This window comes from Vidua macroura, chromosome 6 (genome assembly GCF_024509145.1).
Source record: "Vidua macroura isolate BioBank_ID:100142 chromosome 6, ASM2450914v1, whole genome shotgun sequence".
In the NCBI taxonomy this organism is placed as follows: domain Eukaryota; kingdom Metazoa; phylum Chordata; class Aves; order Passeriformes; family Viduidae; genus Vidua; species Vidua macroura.
In genome coordinates this window covers 37,955,252-37,976,882 of record NC_071576.1, presented here as the reverse complement: position 1 = coordinate 37,976,882, position 21,631 = coordinate 37,955,252, and the positions used below count along the sequence as shown (strand labels likewise).

The window sequence follows — 21,631 nt, the reverse complement described above, 5'->3', positions numbered from 1 at the left end:
AAGAGGAACCGCAAGCATTGATTTAATTTTCTCAAGCCCTGACACTCTGGCTCGAGGGAGTCAGGGAGTCAGAGGGAGTCACGAGGCCCCACGTGGCGACCCTTGGTCTGCGGTAAATTGTATCCCTCTCCCATTGCCCACAGTGGGTGCAACAGCCGCCCACCATTCACGACCCCTGCACAGGGGTCCTCATCCTCTGCTTTTTCACGGGAGAGAGGAATCTGCATTGCATGATGGTGGACAAGCACATTGACAGCTTTAGTGTATTATTGGGGGGGGTCATCCCATGCCACTCATCCCTGTTCCCCACCATTGCCCCAAGCAGAGAAAGCGGCAGCCAGAGGAGTGCAATGGGAATATCGCTGGGCATTTTTCTCTTCAGATCAATGGGCGCTTTTTCCTGGAAAAAAAAAAAAATGGAGCAGAGGAGCAGTTCGCCAGTGGCAGCCGGAGGGGGCCGCGGGGGCCTGCTGCCAAGGCAAACAAGGAAACCACCTGATGTGACTGGGGTCAGATAAGAGAGCCGTCACTTCAGGAGCAGGTGCTTCCTGCGCTGTACGCCCGGCCCGGCCCGCTGCCCGCCTCCTGCCCGCTACCCCTGCCTGCCGCAGGCAGGCGCCCGTGTTTGCTGGGCTCGGCCCTGCATCCCCCCTGGGAGCCAGGGATCCCGCAGATGGGAGCAAGGGGTCATGCAGAGAGGGGATGGCCACACGCTACGGACACCAGTGGTCATGGGGAGCGAGTGAAGGAGTGTGGATGCGGCAGGAAGCGGTGGGAATGGCTGGCTGGGGATGCCAGTCTGCCTGGCCTCACCCGAGGATGAAGATGATGAGAGGTTTCTGGAGGCATCCCAGAGAAGGAAACTGGGTGTCTGAAGAATATGTGAGGTGTCTCTCCACTTTAAACATGAAATGAACTTTGTAATATGGTAAGCCTGGGCTGGGGGAGCCTGGATATAGTTTTTGTACCTGCAGGGTCCAGATGAAATCAGCCAAGGGTTTCAGGAGCTTGTTTCCCTCTTCTTGATACAGCTGAAGAAAGTCTGGAGCCCGGTGCAGGGTAGGGCTTTGCCTGGACGTGCCCCAGAGTGGCCCAGGTGCATGAGGGCATGCCTTGGGCACCCAGAGCCAGCCCCCCAGCCTGGGACAACCCATGCCCTTCCTTGCCCAAAGGCAAGGCAGGGGTCTCACTGCCAGGGGCCCCGCAGCCAGCAGAAGGATCCGCAGCAGGGTTAGGTGGTGCTCCATTTCCTGACAGTAGCCTTCTCTGTATGAGCAATATAGATCATATTCATTAGAAGGGGTGAGGTCAGCACTTCTTTTGAGGTCCATATGTCCACTGTGCTTCAGCAATTGTGCACTTTATTTACTGCCATCTCTCTTTTTTCCCTCTTGATAAAGCTACATTTACTGGAGAACATCTCCCTCCCTTTAAATGTACTGAAATATTTCCAAACCTGTATGAAGATAAAAGGAGGGATGAAATAGGAAACCCATAAGGTGTTTTTCTCTTTCCTGTGCACAGCCAAGATGGGAACACCAGCATTCAGGTGAGAAGCTAGGGCCAAGTCTGGTTGGGATGTTGTGCAGCTATGTGGTCACCCTGTGCCATGGTCTGTAGCACATCACACAAGCCAATGGCAGAACAGGGGCTGCATGCCCCAGCAACCATGTCTTCACTGTCCCCGCTAAGAAATCCACAGCTGATAGAAAATGTATGGGAGGAGGGGAACAGGTTTGGGAGCACATGCAGTGCAGCCCTCTCATGATATAGATATGTGCTGTTGTCCTCCAAGATATGGAAGAGAAGCAGGCCACAGAGAAGAGCAGATGGCATCTCTTGATGAGCTGTTCTTAGCGAGGCATAAACTGACTGATGACACCTTCTTGTTCAGCACATTAGCATTTTACCATGGCACTTTCTAGTAGAAAGAGAATATCTGTAGTCTCCTAGAAAAGGGCAGAAGGGCCATCAGGATGTAAATCTGGTCCTACCCATGACTAAAGGTGGACTCCCAACTGCTGAGGCTATGCTTGGGTTTGCATGAAATAATGAGAAAGCATTTTCATGAAAAGTTTTTGCTGATGGCTACAGAAGAACTCAAGGTTTGAACAACCATGTGTATTCCCCATCTCTCTCACTGCTTTGCCTTGTGAATTTGGATGTCAGCTTTGCAAAAGAATGGTGATGGAATAATTGCCTACCATAATGAGATGATTTCAGGCTTCACCGATTACTTAATCCTTAGCAGATAAATATGTGACTCATTGTGAATGGGAAAGGGAGGTTTTTCAGATGTGAATGGGTTAATGCTCTAAAGCTTGGAGCCCTCAGTGATTAATTAGCACAAGATGAAGTAGTAGGACAGGGCAGAGCTAAGAAGAGATTTGTACCTGAGGGCTCGCTAGTGGATGATGAGCAGTCAGAAAGGAGATCAGAAAGCAGATGTAACCATTACAAATACAATTGTACTTAGAATGTCAGAAATTTCCAAAACAGGCAGAAAGGCCATTGTATTCCATATAGTGCTCAAATGCCACAGCACTCGGGAAGCCCTGCATGTATTCCTCTGATCACGCAGGCACATCAATGGCATCTCTGCTGGATCATATTTCCTAAGGGGTCTACTTCAGCTCTAGAGCATGCTATTTGCCTTGGAGAGCCTTGAGGGGGCCAGCAGTTTGTTCTATCAACCCATCAGCCCTATCTGCTGTGTGCATCTCTTGCTTGGGGTGGGATAGTGCTGTGGCTGAATGTACTTTTTGGTATCAAGTTCTGGTTGAAGGACTTTCCCTCTGAAGGCAGCAAGTTCTGTGTCCTGTCTGCAACCAGCCTTAGGAACATAAAAGCACGCACTTGGCAGAAGAAAACTTCCAGAGGGCACATTGTATAAAACAGCACAGAGCAGAGGCACCTAAGCAAGATCCAAATGTATAAATCTTTGTCAAAATTCAGCCTAAGGGAAAGAGCTTGGGGTTGGCTGTGGGCAAGTGGACTCAACTAAGATGAAAGCCCCAGCATTATCCCCCTAGGTTCTGAGGAAGCCTCAGCCCTCTCCAGTCTACCTTTCCATGTGTGTCCCTTGCTCTAAACCTCTCATACATTGGTACCTGATACCCCCAGCTGTGCTATCTTCCCCTCACAGTCTCTCCTTTAAAGAGTTGCTCCTGTGTATTATCTGTGGTCGCTTCCTTTTTGCTCCGTTCCCAAACACCAGGTCTATTCTTGGAACGTCCGGCTAGAGTGCTTGTATTGACGTCAAAATTACTCAACAGTTATTGTCAGGAAGGACTTGATTTGCATTTGAATAGGGTGGCTTTTTAATGTCTCAGAAATGAGATGCTGTTGGGGACAATGTCTGGAAAGATTCCCCAAGGTAAATGTAAGGAGGCAAATAGCATGCACGTCTCTTCTTCTAAAGAGTTCTCCAGTGGAATAAGAGTGGGGAATAAACTAACCCATGTGCAGTGGAAAAATATGGCTGCTTTCACCCAAAACTCCCTTCCCATACTCTGTCCTCAAGGCCTGGCAGGGAGACCACAGTGCTGTTCTGGCTTCCTGCTGGGGAGGAACTGCAGAGCTCACAGGCTGCTCTTAGAAATACTGTGGCAAATGTGAGCCAGTCACCCATGGATGTTCCTAGCAAGGAGGGGAAATGGAGGTATAATGGGGATTTTCCTGTAAAATAAGTGACCAGCATGATTCTCTTTTGACACCAAGAACCTAGGTTTGGATGCACCTTGGTCAGTCTGTCTCCCAGAATGGTTCCCTAGGTAAAGGTTGGGTGGGGAATTGGAAGGTCACAGCAAGAGGATTGCTGTATCAACACTCAAATCTGGGACTGTGAAGCCTCCTCAGCCTTTCACAGGCTTGAGGAGTCAGTGTTATGTCCCTTGCTGTTTGCTGTGCGGTGATGCCTCAGATGAAACCTTAACACCATGGTCTTGTCTGTGCATGAGTGTTAAGAGAGACAATTATCAGCATTTGGCAAATCTAATGGAGTCAAGTTATAACTTAAAGCTTGCTAACTAAAACAAATTGCTGCAGGGAAAGCACTAACTCAACCCATGGGACAGGATTGCAAACTTTATCATATCAGGGTTTTTTTTGTTGCACTCATGCCTAGGTTTAACTGTATTCATATAGCTGGATGTCCAGTGGTTTTGTCTGTGTCTGTGATGGTAAGTAGAAAGTTTCTCATCAGCTAGAAACTGAAATGTCCCTTCTCCATCAGCAGAAGGGACTTGGTGCTGTTCTACTCCTGCCAGTTGCCTGTGAAGCAGACAGTTCTTTAATGCAGATATGCTCACATTTGATGAAAAGGAGCAGGGGGTCACACAGGGTTACATGAATTAATATCACCTAACTAATAGACTGGGATTTAATCTCCCTAATATGAGAACTCGAATGGATGATGCTCTTTTTCCAGGGCAGATACATCCTAGGACTCACACAGATGGCTCTGATCTGTGCTAAGCAGCTGTGCCAGTGGAGGTTTAGCCTTTGGCTTTTGCATGATTACTTGATCCTGCTGTGCCTCATGTCCCTACTTATCAGATGGGGATGACACTTCTGCCTGCCTTCTAAAGAGGAGAGGGACTTGTGAGGATGCTTGTACACGAGGGTAATAGATGCCTTGTAGATACCTATGGTCAACAGAATGCACCTTCAAGTGTGCAACCTGAGATGTCACGGACAGCTTTTGCCAGAAAGCAAGCAGGGTGCTAAGCAGTTCTTCATAGCTGTCCTAGGAGTCTGCATCCTCCCCAGACACCCAGCTCCAAGGGTCTCCCTTGCTGGGACTGCCCAAATTGCATTGTTGAGGTAACCAGAGTTGAAAATCAAAGCTCAACTTTTCTGTTCCAGCTCTTTCTTGCTCCTCACCCAGCCATTTCAGCAGTGTACTCAGGGCAACAAGCCAAGGCCTTATTTTCTATCACGCTGTTACCAAGAAGAATGTGAAGCTTCCCAAGCTGAGGCTGATTTCATGTTTATGCTGAACAGTGCTCCTGTTTACAGATAAACAGACCACGGTCCCATCTGTGTGCTGTGCACAGAGTGGCGTGGGCTGGGCTGACCTCCTACTGCACCTCCCAGATCTTCCGCTCACCCGCCTTTCCACTGCTGGAGGTATTTCTATGTCTGTTTTCCCTACTGAGTGTCTCTGGGGAGGTGAACTTTAAGTCCTGCCTAAATTGTGCAGGACATGCTGGCAGAGACACTGCCTTGGCTCATTGTCCAGCCAGACCCTCCAGGCAGTGTTGCCGGTCAGCACAGCCCATGGTAGTGTCTGGAGCTGCCCCTGGCAGAGGGAGGGCCAGTGCACTCACAGGGTCACAGGACTTTCAGCTGCAGATGTCAGATTCATGAGGGATACCAAAATCAATGCCACCATTCAATCAGCAGGCAAGAGTTAACCAGGCTGGCTCAAAGCAGCTGCTCCTTTGAAAGCCCTCTGGCCTGGACAGAAGGGACACCTGCCAAGGGCCAAGTGGCAGACAGTTTCTGTACCACCTGCTCCAAAGATTGCTCTAAGAAGGTGTCCTTCCTCTGGCACCAGGGGGCTGCTAATAGCTTGTATGTGACTGAGGGCAGTGCCGTGCTCTGGGAGTGCACACCTATCATCCAAGTGTCCTTGCTATCCTTCTCTGACATCCTTAGGTTAACTACTACTTGACTACATGCCTCAAAGGCGCCTTGGTGAGAAAAATCCATGTGGCAGGGGAAGAAGAGCACATTCCCACCTAAAGCATCCTTGTTCAGCCCAGCTTGCAGGAGAAGGATCCCAAAATGCTCATGGTGGACACATTTGGCTAGACTCAGCTCCCACTTGCAGTATCCCTACCATCCTTTGCAAAATGCACCCAGTTTGCTGACCCATCCTGTCCTTAGTTTCACTAATCCACACTGTGTCAGCTACAGACTCTGGGGGGCGAGACGTCTCATAGACTGGTATGTGCTGTGTAGCTGAGAAACATTTACTGCTTGTTAAACCAGAGCCTCTTGTTTTATTGCAGGCCACAGGGATTCTCATACCTAACCTCTTCCTGTACTTTCCCCTGGAAGCTGTGTGTCATGTACACAGAGTGCAGCACTGTCAGACTGACCACACGCAATATGTCAGGGGGAGGTTTTGTTTTGATTTACCCTCTTCCATAGCACGATGTAGCTCTGGCTCAGTTTTAGCTGTAGGAAGCAGCTGCCCATCCCATGGGCAGAACACGGCATGCTTCACCCCTCCCCTGGGATCAGTTGGCAGCAGGCAGATGGCATGAGTGAGCTCACTGACTCATGGTTTAGAGATGGGGATGGGAAGTGAGTCTAAATTCAGTTTGGCTCACCCAGCTGGCCCTGGTGGGGCTGACATGACACTGCTGCAGGGAAACTGATGTGGCTGGGGTCTGCACCAGCTTGGATGCAGTGGGCTTTAGGGGAATGCCACATTTGTGGGCACCCAGTGAGGTCTGATGAGGCATCACTGGGGGAAGGATTGCTGCAGCCTGCATTGACACTGGCACTGGCACCAGAGAAGTCCGGGCAGCCAGAGTTTCTGCTGTCATGGGTGGTGTCTGGCGTGTGGGACAGCTGAGAAGCCCAACTGGGTGAAAGCCAGCAGGATGGCACTGGAACAGGGGAACGCAACAGAAGAAGGCATCTAAGGAAGACCGTAAGCGGGCAAGGGATGTTCACTGACACTTCCCACTCTCAGGGAGAAACCAAGACATGCCCCAATTCTGCAGCAGCTGACAATCCCCTGTGCATTTCCCAGAACTTCCTAACTAATATTGTAAATATGAGTTTGGGAATTGAGGGGTTTAATGTCATGTGCCAAAGCAAGCAAACTCAGCAAATAGCAGAAAATAATATGTTGTATCATTTTGGTTAGGAATGTGAAACTAGCACCCGAGGGAGACTTCAAAATGCTGCAAGAATTTTTTTGCCTGTGGTTTGATAGCTCACTGTTGGTCAGATCACTTGCTTATCAAAAGCTTGAGGCTACTGGCAAGCCAGTGAAATGGTGTATTAATCCACCTGAACATCTTGCTCAATGGAATCCAGGATCTCAAAGCCCACTTATTTGCTTACTGACTGCTAGTGTAAACCAGTTAGTATGGGCTCATTTGAGTGCTTACAATAATGGTTACTTGAAAGAGGGGAATTAGACAGGAAGGAAAAGAAGTCATCTACTTGTTGTGCAGTTTTATACCGGTTGAACGTGTAACTCATAACTCTGGAAGTGTAGGAATAAGTGCTCTATGGAGCAATTAATTTATATAACAATGGAGGGTAGTTTGTAGACTTTCAAATATCTTCTGGGAACATTGCCAAAAGCATGCGCTGAACACTGATGTCTTCAAAGGCTGCCTGATGTCTGAACCTGGCTCTAGGTATTTGCTCTGAAGGTTCTTCACAAGGGGTCTGTACCGTCAAGCCCTGGGCCATTCAGTGCTTTTCCTTCTCCAGTACAACTTAGGGCAGGAATTCCCTCAGCTGGTCTTTCTGGCTACCAGTGTCTTGGATGATTAGCATTTTAGCTTTTCAAATTTGTGAGGAAGGCTAGAAAATGATTTCTTATGAACAACAATGAGTGATTTCCTCCATCCTGTGCTTTCTTTGAGGAATGTTTTTAAAAGTGTAGTCAGCATCTGATCTTTCAGGTCAATGTTCAGACATCTTTTCCCTTAATTTTGCCCAAATCACTCCTTTGGTGCCCACAAAAACAAACTGCACAAAACTCCAAACAGCAGCTGGACGTGTGTTCATTCAGCCTTTCTCAGTAAGGCTGACTACAGCAGCATTCTTCCAGTGTTCATGAGCTTTTCTCCAATGGCACTGAAAGGTACAATGGATTGGCTGGTGAATCCACTATCACAAACCTTTCAAACAGGCTTTCAATTAGTGCATTTAATTTTTTGTCTTGTGTCTCCCATGTTTTTTCTTACAGTGCAAGGCATTTCCCAAGCTCTAGTCCTTTTATGTTTATATGCTTATATGTATTTTTTTTCCTGGATTTATGGTATTATTAGTGTCTCTCCTTGTTCATTATTAGTGATTCACTGTAAATATTTCTGGCAGAAACAAAACTGGATGGAAAAATTCTGAAAATATTTCGAATTTTGTGAATGCAAATGATGATTAATTAAAAACAAAAATTTGCAGAGCAATTTGAGTTCCAAGATACTCTGTGGGGTAGATTTCCCAAGTCTCTGGTGAAAATTAACTAAACAATACACATGAGTTTTAGCTAACTGAAAAGTGCTTTTGAAATTCCTGAGTCCCTGTAGCTCAGCTGCTCTGAGCTGTTCTGACCTGCTCCCCTCTGCTATGGTCTGCTTTTTTCAGAACTGACAAGCTGGGTGGTGTCCAGCTCTGCTCCTTCTTGCTCCATGAAGCTGAGAGATGAGGAGCCCAGAGCACATTTTGACATACTTTAACCCATCAGTGTCTCCAGTTGCATGTAGACTTTTCTCAGATTAGTAAATGGGTTATGGCTGGGAGTCAGTGCTTTCACCTCATTCTAGGACATGAACCCAAATCTCAGTCCCACATGTGTACTTTTTCTCATTTTTGTGTTGAGGCAACAGAAAGGAAGGAACAAATTGGATTATTTCTCATGATCTTTTTCCCAAGGTGTCGGTTTTTTCCCCTGACATAAATAGGAATAATAGCATTTTTGAAATCTCAAATATTTTCCACAAGAAATGTGAAAAACCTTGTCTCCAGTTTGCACCTTGCTACTAGGAAAATTTATTATTCTCAACTTCCTCAGCACAGCATTGCATTTCTAGAGGCACTATCTGAGGGTCTCTTGTCACCTCTCACACTGGTATTACTTTACTCTTTTTTGAACAGGCATTTTTCTGTCTCTTTTTCTTGAGCATTCTTCCTAGGGATTGTTGTTTGATTTCTTTCCTTACTTTCATCAAGTCCCCTGTGTTTTAGTCATGTCTGCTTTACCTTTACTTCTTAGAAAACCAGATACCAAGCTGTCACTGATGCCATCATGCAGGAGGAAGTGTGATACACAATGATGAGTTCTTGCTGACTTCTTGAAATGGCTTTGTCTTGCAGCATCTAAAAATTGTTATTCATTCTGATTCTAATTCATTGTCCTAATGGCCTGTCTATTCATTTTTAGGAGTTTTCTTGGAGGTTTGAAGTGTTTTGTTCCACGTAAAATTCATCTCAAGTTTTACAGTTCATCATTTGCAGAGCCTTCTGGACCCAGCTGGCTGTGAGCTCTGATCACCTGGACAGCTGATATAAATCTATTTCAGTATATGAATGACCAGTCTGGATCCTGTCCCCTCCATCCGGAGAGCTTCTGACTAATCCTGCTCTAGGGGTACATTTGGGGAAAGCAGTGCTTGATGTGATGTCCTTTCAGACATATCTGTCCCATCTCTGCAAGTCTGTTGTGCCAGGTTGCTCTTAACATCTTCATCTTTGTAACTTGTGTTGCTATTACTGGGCAGGTGTCCTTAGGAATATAGCATTCAGGTTATGCTGTCTGTAGGGTTAGTTTCTGAGCTTATTCTCAGAGCAGGCTCCCACTGTGCCATATTCAAAAGGGCCATTTTCTTGAAACCTTTAGGAAATCTAGCTCAGAGTAACCAGGTACAAGTTAACTCCCATTAATGATCAGCTAGTTGCCTTGGAAGCTCGCATGAATGCTAGCCTTAGCATGGTGACTGTCTTACCTCCCAATATATTATGACTTTTTTTTCATTTTTTAAATCTCATTAACATTAATTTACTTGTGTGATATCAAGGTCTGATGCTTTTACTTTGCTGAATGAGCAAGGTTTGAATGGGAATGGAGACACCCACCCCTCACCTCCCAAAGCCCTCTCCATCTCTAGAGGAGAGTGTTGCAGTAGGGGCTGAGCCGCACGCACGAGCCAACACCACCAGAGGCCTTGGGAGAGCACACTGTGCCCAAAAACACAGGTAGGAAAAGAAAGCTGGCTCCTCTGGCTGCAAACACAATGCTTTGGAGGATTCAGCACCTCGACAGTTAACACTGCATGTACAGCTCACAACCCCCTGTACCTTCCAAGTGTGGCTAATCACTCCCAGCCCTCCTCAGCCCTCCTGCCATTGACATGGCCTTTCTCTTTATAGCTCTGCTAGAGCATGTTCAAGTTTCTGTCAGAACCAGAAACATGCCACACGCTGCTTTAATCCCTTTAGCAGTGCACAGACACAAGCAGCTCTCCAATAAAAGGGTGAGTGCCACCCCTGAACTTCACTAATTTGTCACAGTCAACAGGATTTTTTTGCCTCTCTTTCACAGCACAGCAGTAACTTAACAAGCCTTTGATGCACAGGCTGGTCCGTGTCGCATCTACAGACTGATGAAAGTGCTGAGGACGGCAGTGGACAAGGGATGCTCAGCTACAGAGTGAAAACAAGCTTCCATCTTAGCTGTCCCCATCATCTCCACAGCAGAGGAAGAAAAGGAAGGGTGAGGAGGAGCTCCTTCCTAAACCACCCTTGAGGCTCCCCCTAAATGCAGTTCGGGTGCTTCTGTTTGCGTACTTCAGTTTGGGTAAGAGGCCACCTACTTCCCACCATCCCCATCCTCTGGCAGCCTGGCAGGGAATAAGGCATCTTTGGTCTGGTTCTGTCATCCTGGCAAAGCAGCAGGGCCTGGGACTCCCCAGGTCGCCCCTGTTAGGTTTACAATTTGTAAATGCTTAGACAGATGGGCCTGGCTAGTTCCACAGAAATGCCATACAGGATACAGCAGGGGCCCTGCTGAGCAACATATTTTTTCCTCTGCATCTTGCAAATTGCAGCCAGCAGTGAGTATGAGCAGGTTTTTTTCCCTCCTGTGTTTAGGAAATCTCTCTGCCGTTGCTGGTGGAGAAGGAAGAGCTGGGTGTGCTTTGGGTGTGAGGATGAAGGTGCATGCTTAGCTTGGAGCTGCTTCTCGGGCACATGAAATACAGTGACACAAACTCAGACAGCCAGTGCCTCATGTTCAGTGATCCCAAACAGCTTCTTGAAAGTAAAAGGGGATTGTGGGCTCACTCTGCCTGAAGCCCTGCAATAGGTCCCACCATTCGTGTGTGTGTGTTTGTGAGAGCACTGAGTAATGGGTGATATCTGGGAGGCCAAGATCAGCTTTTATGAGGCCATGCTTGAAGCCCCATATGTGCTACTCACACCAGTCTTGCTGACCCTCATCAGCTGCCAGTATTTGCCATCTCCTTTCTTCTTGGCATACCCTCCAGGCTTATATAGCCCCTCTCACTTGCCCTTGGTGGCTTTAGGAAAAAGACAGGAATTTAAGCTCAAGAGCAAATTTTCCTATGGATTAGGGGGGCAAGAGAACAAAAAGTGAGAAGAGAAACCTACCTGGATAAACTTGCTACTCCCACACCAGTTTGCCAGGGTGCCCCCGCAGGGATATTTGCTGCTCTTCACAAATAACAGTGGTAATGGGTGCTGGTAAATGCAAATACCACAGCCCTGCTGCACGCGTGTGCACTGGTGTGCCACAGGAGTGGCTGTGAGCCTGTTGGTGTGTGCACTGAATGTCTGCCTAGTGCCCAGGAACCAGCAGCAAGGGTGGCTTAGAGCACAAACACTAGTTTCTCAAAAACAGCAATGCAAGTTCCACTTTCAAGCACTGTCAAGTCCATTTTAAGGGCCTAGAAAGAATTGTGCACACACACGCTATGTTTATTAAATACACATACAGTTAAACACAAGTCAGGATGGCTCTTTTCCTTTCAGGATGGTGACCCTGTTCTAGGGAAACTGATGAAACCCTACAGGAGGGAGATCTGAGTCATGAGAGCTTCTCATGGAAACTTACTTCCTGGCCTCCTTTTTGCTGTGTACTGTGAACAGGAGATGAACTAAGGCATAGTGGAGGGAAGCTGCAATTTCACAAGCTCTCTGAAGCACTATAAGCAGTTTTCATTCCTATAAAACATGCAATCTTCCAGTATCTACAGACTTTCCTGTTTCTTCTGTATCCCCTTTGCCCTCCTCACTCCCAGTCCTGCTCAGGGAGCAGCCTGTGGTCTTTGGTCACACATCCATTCAGTAACTTGCAAGGTCCCATCATTTATAATTCTTAGACACACAAGCTGCCACTTTCACATACGGAAATTCCCAAAGGTCAGAGAAGGGAAATGGTTAATTCCTTTTATTCAATGCCTAACCTCCCCCCTCATCCCCCACTTCCCACCCCCACCCTGTGTGAACAGGAAGCTTGAAAAGGAAAAGCTTTCTGAATCCAGCAGCTGGGAATGGAGGAATCCTGGAACTTTATGCTGCAGAAGCTCAGAGACAACAATAAAGGTTTCCCCACTGTCCAAAGAGCAAGTATATATATATATAAAGAGTTATCTCTTCAAACAAATGCACGGGGGATGGGAGAGGTCAAAATCCCAGCAGGCAAGTTCTGAATTGGGTAAAGCTCTAGAAAGCACTGGGAGACTTGACTGCATCAGCAGATCAGTAAATTGGAGAAGCTGGGGAGAAGCCTAGCCAGGTGATGCTCACAGAGGTGTGATTTACATCTTTCCCATATCTTGTTTGCACTGCTGAGAGACATGATTCCAAAAAACCTTCTTTCAAGTACTACGTTATGTGGGGAGTGGTCCTGAAGGTAGGGTGCAAGGATGTTCCTTTCTGTAAGACAAGCCCCAGACACCAACAGCTTACATGCCTTTCACATGGGGAATTTGGGGTGGTTGAAATCTGTGCTATCTTTGGATTTTTGCCAACCTGAGTAGGAAGATGAGAATGAGGATGATTTGCTTAGAAAGTACCAGAGTGCCTGCCAGGAGTGACGGGAAGCCAGACTCGTGCCCCAAGGAGTTTACTTGCTAATTGGAAGCAGAAGCCTGTTAAAACAACTTTCCAAGAGTCTGGCACTGCAAAGCACATGCCTATGCTTTTGACACTGTGGTAGAGATTCTTAGAGATCCTTATGGAGGGTGTTAGGATGCCACAAAGTTTAAATGAGTAATGTGAACAAATAATCACCTGAGAGGAAAAGATAACAAGCTCAGTCACGTATGCTGCAGTGAGGGTGAAAGAAGAGTGAATTTGGCATGAATAATTTAGAAAATATACTCCCACTTCCAGAGCACATAGCCCCAAATCAAAGATCTTTAAGCCTGATGGTCAAAAGGAGCCTCTAAAGTTACTCCCTCTCTGTGAGTGTCCACACTTGCCAATATGGAAGCAGGAGCAACCTCCAAGAGACGTATGAGACCAACCCACAGCTTTACAGGAATGAAGACGCATTTGGTGAAGTTTCACTCAGCAAAGACGGAGTCTGCTGCTGTGACTCAGACCTGCTGCAGCGTGTTGCAAACCTCGCCACCACGACCCTTAAACCAACTCAAACATGCACAGCTGCAGGTTTTATTTCAGAGTCTAGATTAAGGTGCTTGCAGATTCTTTAGACTACCACCAGACTGATGCAAGCAGGAGCAATACAGCCTGGAAGATTTACCAAAATTAATTACTACTTCTAAAGCCTTCTCTAGGCTGTCTTGTATGAGCAGCGGCAGTTACATGGCAACAGGAGAGGCAGGTACCTTGTATTTTATTTCCCTCCTGATGCCTTGAACCATGTCACTGCTCCATGGGGTAGTGAGGAGCTCAGGGCTCCTTGGAGGAAGGTGGCACCCAGTCAGGTGCTATTCCACAAACTGGAGGGTACAGCCCACCCAAGGGCATCCCTCTTGTTCACAGCACTTTGCTCTTTCACCTTTCAAGATCTCAGGAAAATGGGAGGTACGAAGACTACCTTTATTCAGCCTTCATGAAGTGTACAGTAACAAGTATGCAACAGTAACAATGGCATGCAACCATTGCCATCAGTGGCACTTAAATATAGTGAGCCCTTTGTCCTGTGAAACACAGGTTCCTGCTGCTCCCATGTTTATGGAGGTCTTCCACAACTGGAGGAGGCAATGGAAAATAAAAGAATTATCAGTGGCCCAGCTATACCATCCCTCTGCATTTGTAACCCTAAATCTCCTTCTCAGAGACGTGAAGTCATGTTTGTACTTGGCTCACAGTGAAATTCATCACAGTCTTCAGATATTTCCACTTTTGAACTTTTGGATATTCTGTCCTGTTTACAAATCTGTGCTACCCAGATGCTGCCACTGCTAGGATGTGATATAATGACTGGACTCTCAGGCCTGCTGTGTCTCAGGGGACCCCACCCTGGACTCTCCTATGGACCGTGCCAGACAGCCTTGATCCATTCCTCCCACCACTGGCAGAGTGGGAAGGGGCATTGGCAGTGCCTGCTCCCCTCCAGCATGCCCCGGTAGTGGTGGCCCTGGGGACTGTGGCCAGATGGCATAGCTTAAAGCGATCCCACCCCAGCCCCAAGGCACTGCTGGCACCACAACAGCCCGGATCACACCACAGCAAGTCCCCTGCTCTGCAAGAGCTGCCAGGCTGGGAACCAGGAGCATGTTTTACCTGGCTGCAGAGCCCCTCAGTGCAGAAATGTCTCGAGGCTTTCTGCCCACCACAGCCATCACACCATTTGCTTCTTTCGCTCGCACCAAACACTGACGGGGACCTGTGGTCGCTGGTCTGCGTGCTCTCCCGTCCCCTTGCCCGGTGCATTGTTTTCCCTTCCATTCACCAGCCCTGGGTCCATCCATCCATCTGCAGGGTTAGGATCCACAAATCTCTGAGGGCAGGCAGTGTCCTGCTGTGTTTAAAGGGGAAATAGTAAATGCTGCCTGAGTCACTGTTGATGTAAATAACACATCATATTTGACAACTGCTCTAAGGCAAGATTTCATTAGTAGTATTTTGTGATCTGACTTCAGGGACGGCTTTCTGAAGTTGTTTTTCTTTTCTTTTTTTTCCCCCCACTGTCTTGTTTGTAACATCCCCTTTGAACTCGTGACAATAAAATTTCCTTCCCCACTGATTTAGTCCTTTTCCACTTGGCACGCATGGACATTTTCCCTGCTGTTTCTATGGAACCAAAGTCCCCATGAGTCCTTTTTGTTTACTTCCTTGCAAGTAGCCGAGCATCGTCGGTGAGGTCAGAAGGAAGGTGCATGGCTCTGGGAATAACAAGAGTGATGCTGCCAACACCAATAGGCTGTTAAATTAACCTGCCTTGACACCTCTCCCATTTTCAGGCTCTCGCTTTAAAGATAGCAAGGTTTTATATATTTCTACCCACCACCACACTTCCCAATTTCAGCTGACATCCAAAGTAAAAGTACCAAAATACTGTAAGAAAGTTGTAACATTTGTGCAGTAGCTGAGCCAGGAAGAAAATGATGATGAAATGCCTCACTTCAGGAACAGTTCTGATTAACTTTGGGATACAGGACTCCTGCTGTGCCCAAGAGGGCACAGCATTGTGGCACTGGCTGGGTATGCTGGATCAACTCCCACCTGTCCCAGCAATGCCACCACCCCACAGAGGCTCGTCAAGCTGAGGAACAAAGGAGAACAGCTCAGACAGCCTTCACATACAGCCAGTTATTTGGTTTGTGGGAAGGGGGGATATTAAATGGAGATGCTTTTCTGAAGCACCACTGGCCATTGCTGGAAAGGATGCGTTGGATTTTTGGGATGAGTGATCTGATCCAACGTTACATATATTTTGCTTCTGAAGAATCTTCCCTCTGCAGATGGAAGGTGCTGCACAGCCAGATGGCACCTGGGACAGGAGCCCCAGGACTCAGATCAATGCTGCTGGCTGAGCCATGCCAGCCACTGTTATCCTGGGTTAAGCTTGATCAATTTTATTATCAGATTCATCCAGGAGATGTTCCCAACTAGAAATAGTCCAAACACGATGAATGTGAGGAAACGCGTAATTTCAAATTCCTTCTGCCACCTGAAATGATCTGTAATCCTATCTCAAACTGGACACAGAGAAAGTGTTGAAGAGTCAAGCGGGTCCCAGTAAAACAGGTGAAGGGAAATCATGTGGTAGCAGCCACCATGGTTCCTCCCTTGCTGTACCAGGTATCTGCACAATAGCCCCAATTAGCACCCACCCGACCTGCTGGCTGCATGGACAGGTGACTGGCTAGCAGGGAACCCTCACATCAGCATGGCTCTTCTTACAGCAAGGTCCTTATTAAATTTTTGAAGGGGGTTTTGTGTGTTGTTTAATTGTCTCCCTGTCTGCAGTGCTGAAGAATGGAGGGTGCCTTGTTTGCAAATCTGCAAGCAGAGACAGCTGTTGTACCTGGCTAGTTTTAATCACTGTAATTTTTATTATGTCCTTTTGGCTTTTAGACCAATTTTCCTCATTCTCTTCTTCACACACGCCTCAGACCTTGCCCCTGCTTGCCTTGAACGCAACTGAAATAAGCCTACGCCCATGGGAGTCTGGTCCTGTATATTTAGGACATCCTCCTTCTCTCAGATCATCATAAATGTGAAAGTGGCTTGGCTGAAATTAATGGCCCAGATAGGGAGGTGCTTTATGGAAAATGGTGACCAGTGTAAAGGTCCCTATGCTACCTTTCCTCTGCAGATTAAACTAGACTGGGATGTTCTGTCCCCCAGAACAGAAGTGGGTGTAGGAGCAGATGTGCTGCCACTGCCAGGCTGGGTCCCCCTTACCATGGGGGCAGCCCGGCACAGAGCCAGCATGTCTCCACTGAGGACATTGCCTGGCCTTTTCAATTTGTGATTCCATTTGAAATATGTAAATGTTTTGCAAAATATGATGAAGAAAGCTAAACAGAAAACTTCCCTTTGCAAACATTTCAGTTTATGGTCTTCTTCAGCTCCAGTTCTCCTCTCCTTCATTCCATCCTTATTTTTTAAAGTGAAGGGAAAGAGGAGTAACATGGCAGAAAGCAGAACATCCTCCACCCTTCTCTCTGCAATGTTGATAAACACTTTTCATTAAAAGTCACCTTAGAAATAGACAGTTGTTTTGACAAAAAAGAAAACCCTTATTGTAATGTATTGTACTGTTGGCATTGAATCCCTGCTCTCCAGGGAAGAAATAGGCAAATATGGGAACCCTGGTGGTTGCTCTTCAGCTCTGCTCTAGGGACTTTTTGGCTGTAGCCACCCATCTCAGGCAAACTCTCAAATCACAAGTGCCTAGGCAGTGTCCTCCACAGGGGCACAAGGGGAGGCAAGGAACAGAAGCCTGTAGCTCTAGAACCTGTGGGCATGAGAAAGGACTTTCTTTTCTCTCCATTTGAGAGAAAAGAAAGTGAATTGGGCCAACCGCTGATGCACGCACCAAAATTGTCCTAGAAGTGGAATTTGCTCATTAATAACAGTCCAGTATTTTGGCCTTAATGTTGTCAGCCTGGCCGAAAGCTGGGATGCTCAGATGTAACACATCAGTAGGCTCCTCATTCCATGGTCAAGTAGCACTGAAAAACAATAACGAAAATGTAAGAAATAGCACCTCTACAAAGAGATGCTGTGGCTGAGGTAGATGAAAAGTTGAGAGCAAGTGGGGGCTGATGAGTGGTGTGAAAGATATCTCTGAAATCTGATCACCACAAGATCATCCATACTACACCTGTGCACAGAAACACAGTTGGACTCTGCCAGGCATCAAGTTCATCCAGATTACCTTCAGAAAAACATGTTCACTACCATAAAGATTAAAGTAGTCTGGTGATGGAAATAGGAAGCTGCTGAAGAACCGACTAATCATGTTGCTTTGTATTAGCTCTTGCAAGAATATAGCAATGAAAGACTTTTCACTTCCTGAGTTCCTCAATATACTTCCTTTTACCTAATTTCTTTGTTATGTGAATACAATTTATGTTCCCATGAGCAAAGAGGATGCTTCATTTTGGTTTCCAAACCAAATTATTGTGATGGTGGTCTTACATTTTCATCAGTGGTTATATTCAGGTCTGGCTGTTGTGAGATGGAAATTATTTCTATTTTTCTCATAATAGTCCTTGAATTGCCTGCTGGGCAGGGTGGGACAGGAGGGACAATGCTGGCATTGACAGGGTGCTTTTGGAGTATAGGGCGTATTTTTAGAAAGGACATCACTACTTACAGACCTAAATCCAAGTGGCTTTCTCAAATGATTATGACCAGATCCTTAAAGACAGTCTCATTTTGAGTGAAATCAAGGGGATTACATACTTACGTGTCTTTTAACATGGTTGGGCATAAGTTCCTCTTGAAATAGGCACTTTTGCAAGCAGAAGTTGAGAAGCCTGATGCCAATCTCTGCTGTATCGGCATGAAGCCAGAGTAAGTGCAGCAAGGAGCTGGACCAGAGCTAAAGTTAAAGGGAGGAAGTCCAGCAGCTTGTTTGTGTTCTCCGGAAGGCAAGCATAACTCACTAAACAAATGTCAGGAGGGGTCACATCCCACTCTCCTAGAAGCCAGAGGGAATTAACCTGAGAAGAAACCCATGTCAGAGATGAAACAAGAATAATATAAATGGACAACTGAGTGCATAAAAACAACACAGGGAAACATCCAGGAGATGCTGCATTGGGTTTTGCCACTTGCAATCTGTGTTACTGAGCATACATGTCTCTTCTTTGCAGGACATACACACACCTCCAAGGCTGCATTGGTCAGCAAGTCTTTGCAAATTGGCTTCCCACACAGGGCTCCTTGGAAAATATATTTCTACTCAGAGCCCCTTCCATGGCTTTGGCTCTCCTGTGCACTTACACATGCTTGGCCATCACCTTTTCACAAACCTCTCTGCGCCTGCAGAGGCTTTCTTGCAGCTATTGTCCCTTTACACTGCCTCAAGAGGAGGAGGATGGCAGCCATCCATGAGGAAGAAATCTATTTCCACACCATGCCACATCACAGGCAGGAGTATTCCAGTCTGAGGAATCAGGATGTCACTGTCATCCCCACAGCCATCCCACCTCCCAGGAACCTGTGGAGAATGAGATCAAACTATTACACATTTCTTTTTTCCACCACATCTGAAGGAGAAACAGCTTGTGGAAGCATCCCAGGTTCCCTCAAAAACATTTTCTGGTTGGTGCTTTGTGCAGGTGGAACTGCAGTGGGAGATAGAGCATGGGAAATACAGACAAAGTGACTGCTGTGGGCAGCACAGGTGATCACAGAGAGCTGGGGCTGATATTGGTCCCTTGCTCTCATGCTGGTTGCTCAGCAGGACTTGCTTTGTGTTGTTACATTGATAGGTGGAGAGAGGAGTGGTTCCCCAGAGGCTGTAGTGTAAAAGGTGGGTATTGAATAATCTGTTTTCTGATTATCTTTAATCCAGTCCAGCTCTAGGTCTCCAGATGACCTGTTGATCTCCTGCATTGTACCTAGGGGTATTGCACTGGAAGTGATTTGGATTTGCTTGTTAATTCTACAGAAAAATAATTTTTAAAAAAATTCTGTTGGTTCTTTCTGTAGCCTCTAGGATCACAGCTTCCAGTGCAAAGGACTGCCAGGAACGCATGGGTAGGAGCAGGCAGGAAGAGCAGGACCACCCTTTCACCAGCAGCCCACAGTCAATCAGATTAAGCCTAAATGGGAAACTGCACCCTGAGGGTCAACAGATATTATTCCTGGTCATTGTGCAGCCCTGTTGTCCCCATTGTTCATGTCTATTTTGCATGGGTGTAACCCTCCTGGTATGAGTACAGTTTCTTGTGCAACATCTGCACAGGTCTTGGAGAGAAGCTGAGGTTCACAGATTTAAAAGCACATCCTCCCAAGATCCGAGCCTTAGTCCTGAATTGTACAGAGGATCAGCCACAAACATGGTCAACATGATCTATCTGAATTAAGCCATCCAAGAAGAAAGCTTTCTAAAAATCATCTCACCTCCCAATAAATAAAAGGATAAAATTGAAAGAAGGAAAGCTTTTGAGCATTGATAAGGAAACAAGAGCTCTGAGGATAAAATATTCAGAAATATCCTTCAGCAAATTGCAGCACCTGTGCTTTATCTGCAGATGGTCTTATTCAGGTCACAATGAACTGTCAATCCTGTACATAAGAGCAAAAAAGGGAATCATCAGTATGATGATGAAAAACCACCCTGTCTGTCCTCAGTTCTGGCTGGCAGCACAGGTAATGATTTATTCTTATTTCTGTGTATTTCACGCCCGCCTGGTCAATATTCCTCACAATATATCCTGAATAGAATTATAGTAATAAAAAAGTCAGACAAGAGAGTAGGGGTTAGAACCCCCTGAACTGATCAATCCCAGGGTGTTAGCTGATGGAAGGGAGGTGCTGATAACCTGGGCAGATATTCAGGCTTCCGTTTGTTTTGCTGCCCCTCTCAATCCTCGCTGTGGCTGAAGCCAGCAATGCTTCAGTTAGATTAATGAGCTGAACTAAAACCAACACGCGAGCGTCAAGTACAGCTCTCCTGTTTAACACTGTGAGCTCCACTACCAACAGCAGTAAAGTTCAGATACAGCTCACCATCAGGAAACCCCCTTTTCACCCCTGTTGGTGTTACTGTAGCGCTTAATCTGCCAGATTAAGGAGAGGCTGTGACCTGAAGCCCTGGTGATGGAGGTCTGTGTCTCCCCTTAGGTTGGGCAGAGAACTGGCTGAGCTCATTCAGCTTTTTGCCTGCTGCTGCCACCACAGTATCTGTTCCCACCCAAGGAGGGCTGGGAAGTGAACAGCAACTCAGCTGGCTTTAGGGAGAAACTTCTGGGGAAACCCAGGACAAAAAAACATTGTCTTGGCCTTAAAGGTTCTACCCTTAAGTGAAAACATTTCTTTAGAGTTTTTATTTTGAAGTAGCTGTGGCTGTTCATTCATGATAATAAAACATTTTCTCAGCACTTTATTTATTGTATGTTAAGGGGGCTAAGGAAGGCCTCCTTCTTCCTTTGTAACTCAGAGATTCTGCTCAGATTTTTTAGGAAACCACAGCATTGAAGATGCATAAAGAAGAAAACTGAATTACAGCTGTAAGAAGAAGGGATGTGAGTAAAGACTGTGAGTAAACAAAAAGCCATTTTTAAGAGAGACAAAAAAATTCAACCTAAGGAAGAAAGGGGGAAAGAAAAGGAAGGAAAGGAACTTCCCTTCTGCCAAGTGCATATGCCAACCCCCCACTCTGAAAAACATCACTTCTCATCAAAGCAAAATGAGAGGTTTATGGCTGAGCTAAAATGATGACATCCACTTCTGAGATAAGACTCTGAAAAATGTAAGTTAAGTTAACTGCTCTTCAAGCTAATGGTGCTGAAGAGAGACTAACTGCAGTCCAGGAGTCAGATAAACAAGTGGAGAGCACAGAAAAGGCAACTCTAACAGTTGGACAGCCACTATCAATTAATTTTGACTATAAAAAGGATCATCCCAGCTTGGCAAGATTGCTATGATGATACAGAAATTTCTTCTCTGGTTTGAAAGTGCACGAGAAGGGAGTATAGTTCCTTTCCTCTATAAATAGGTCATTATCTGTGGCAAAGTACTGCCAGGTGCTCTGGTATTGAAATCTTCTTGCCTAGAATGAGGGACCTAAATCCAAGAGAACAGAAATCGGCTTCTTCCACACCAAGTGTTTCACCTTCACTCAGAGTATGAAATTACAATTGTCCTGTGTACAATTTCCATGCATGTGCTGTGAGCATGCTCCATCTGCCAGATCCATGCTGGAGAGGATACTTACCTGTGACAGTGTCACCTTTGTGTGGTCCCCACAGGATGTGTG

At 46.4% G+C, this 21,631-nt stretch overlaps 1 long non-coding RNA gene across 1 annotated transcript in view; it reads left to right on the top strand.

Annotated features, from left to right (window-relative positions):
• The window catches only part of LOC128808928 (uncharacterized), a 28,428-nt gene extending 16,466 nt beyond the window's left edge, over positions 1-11,962 (top strand). Inside the window, exons 2-3 of the long non-coding RNA XR_008437572.1 lie at positions 10,298-10,468; positions 11,746-11,962. This is a non-coding gene — a long non-coding RNA (uncharacterized LOC128808928). The remainder of the gene's footprint in view (positions 1-10,297; positions 10,469-11,745) is intronic.
• Positions 11,963-21,631: the final 9,669 nt, after the last annotated feature.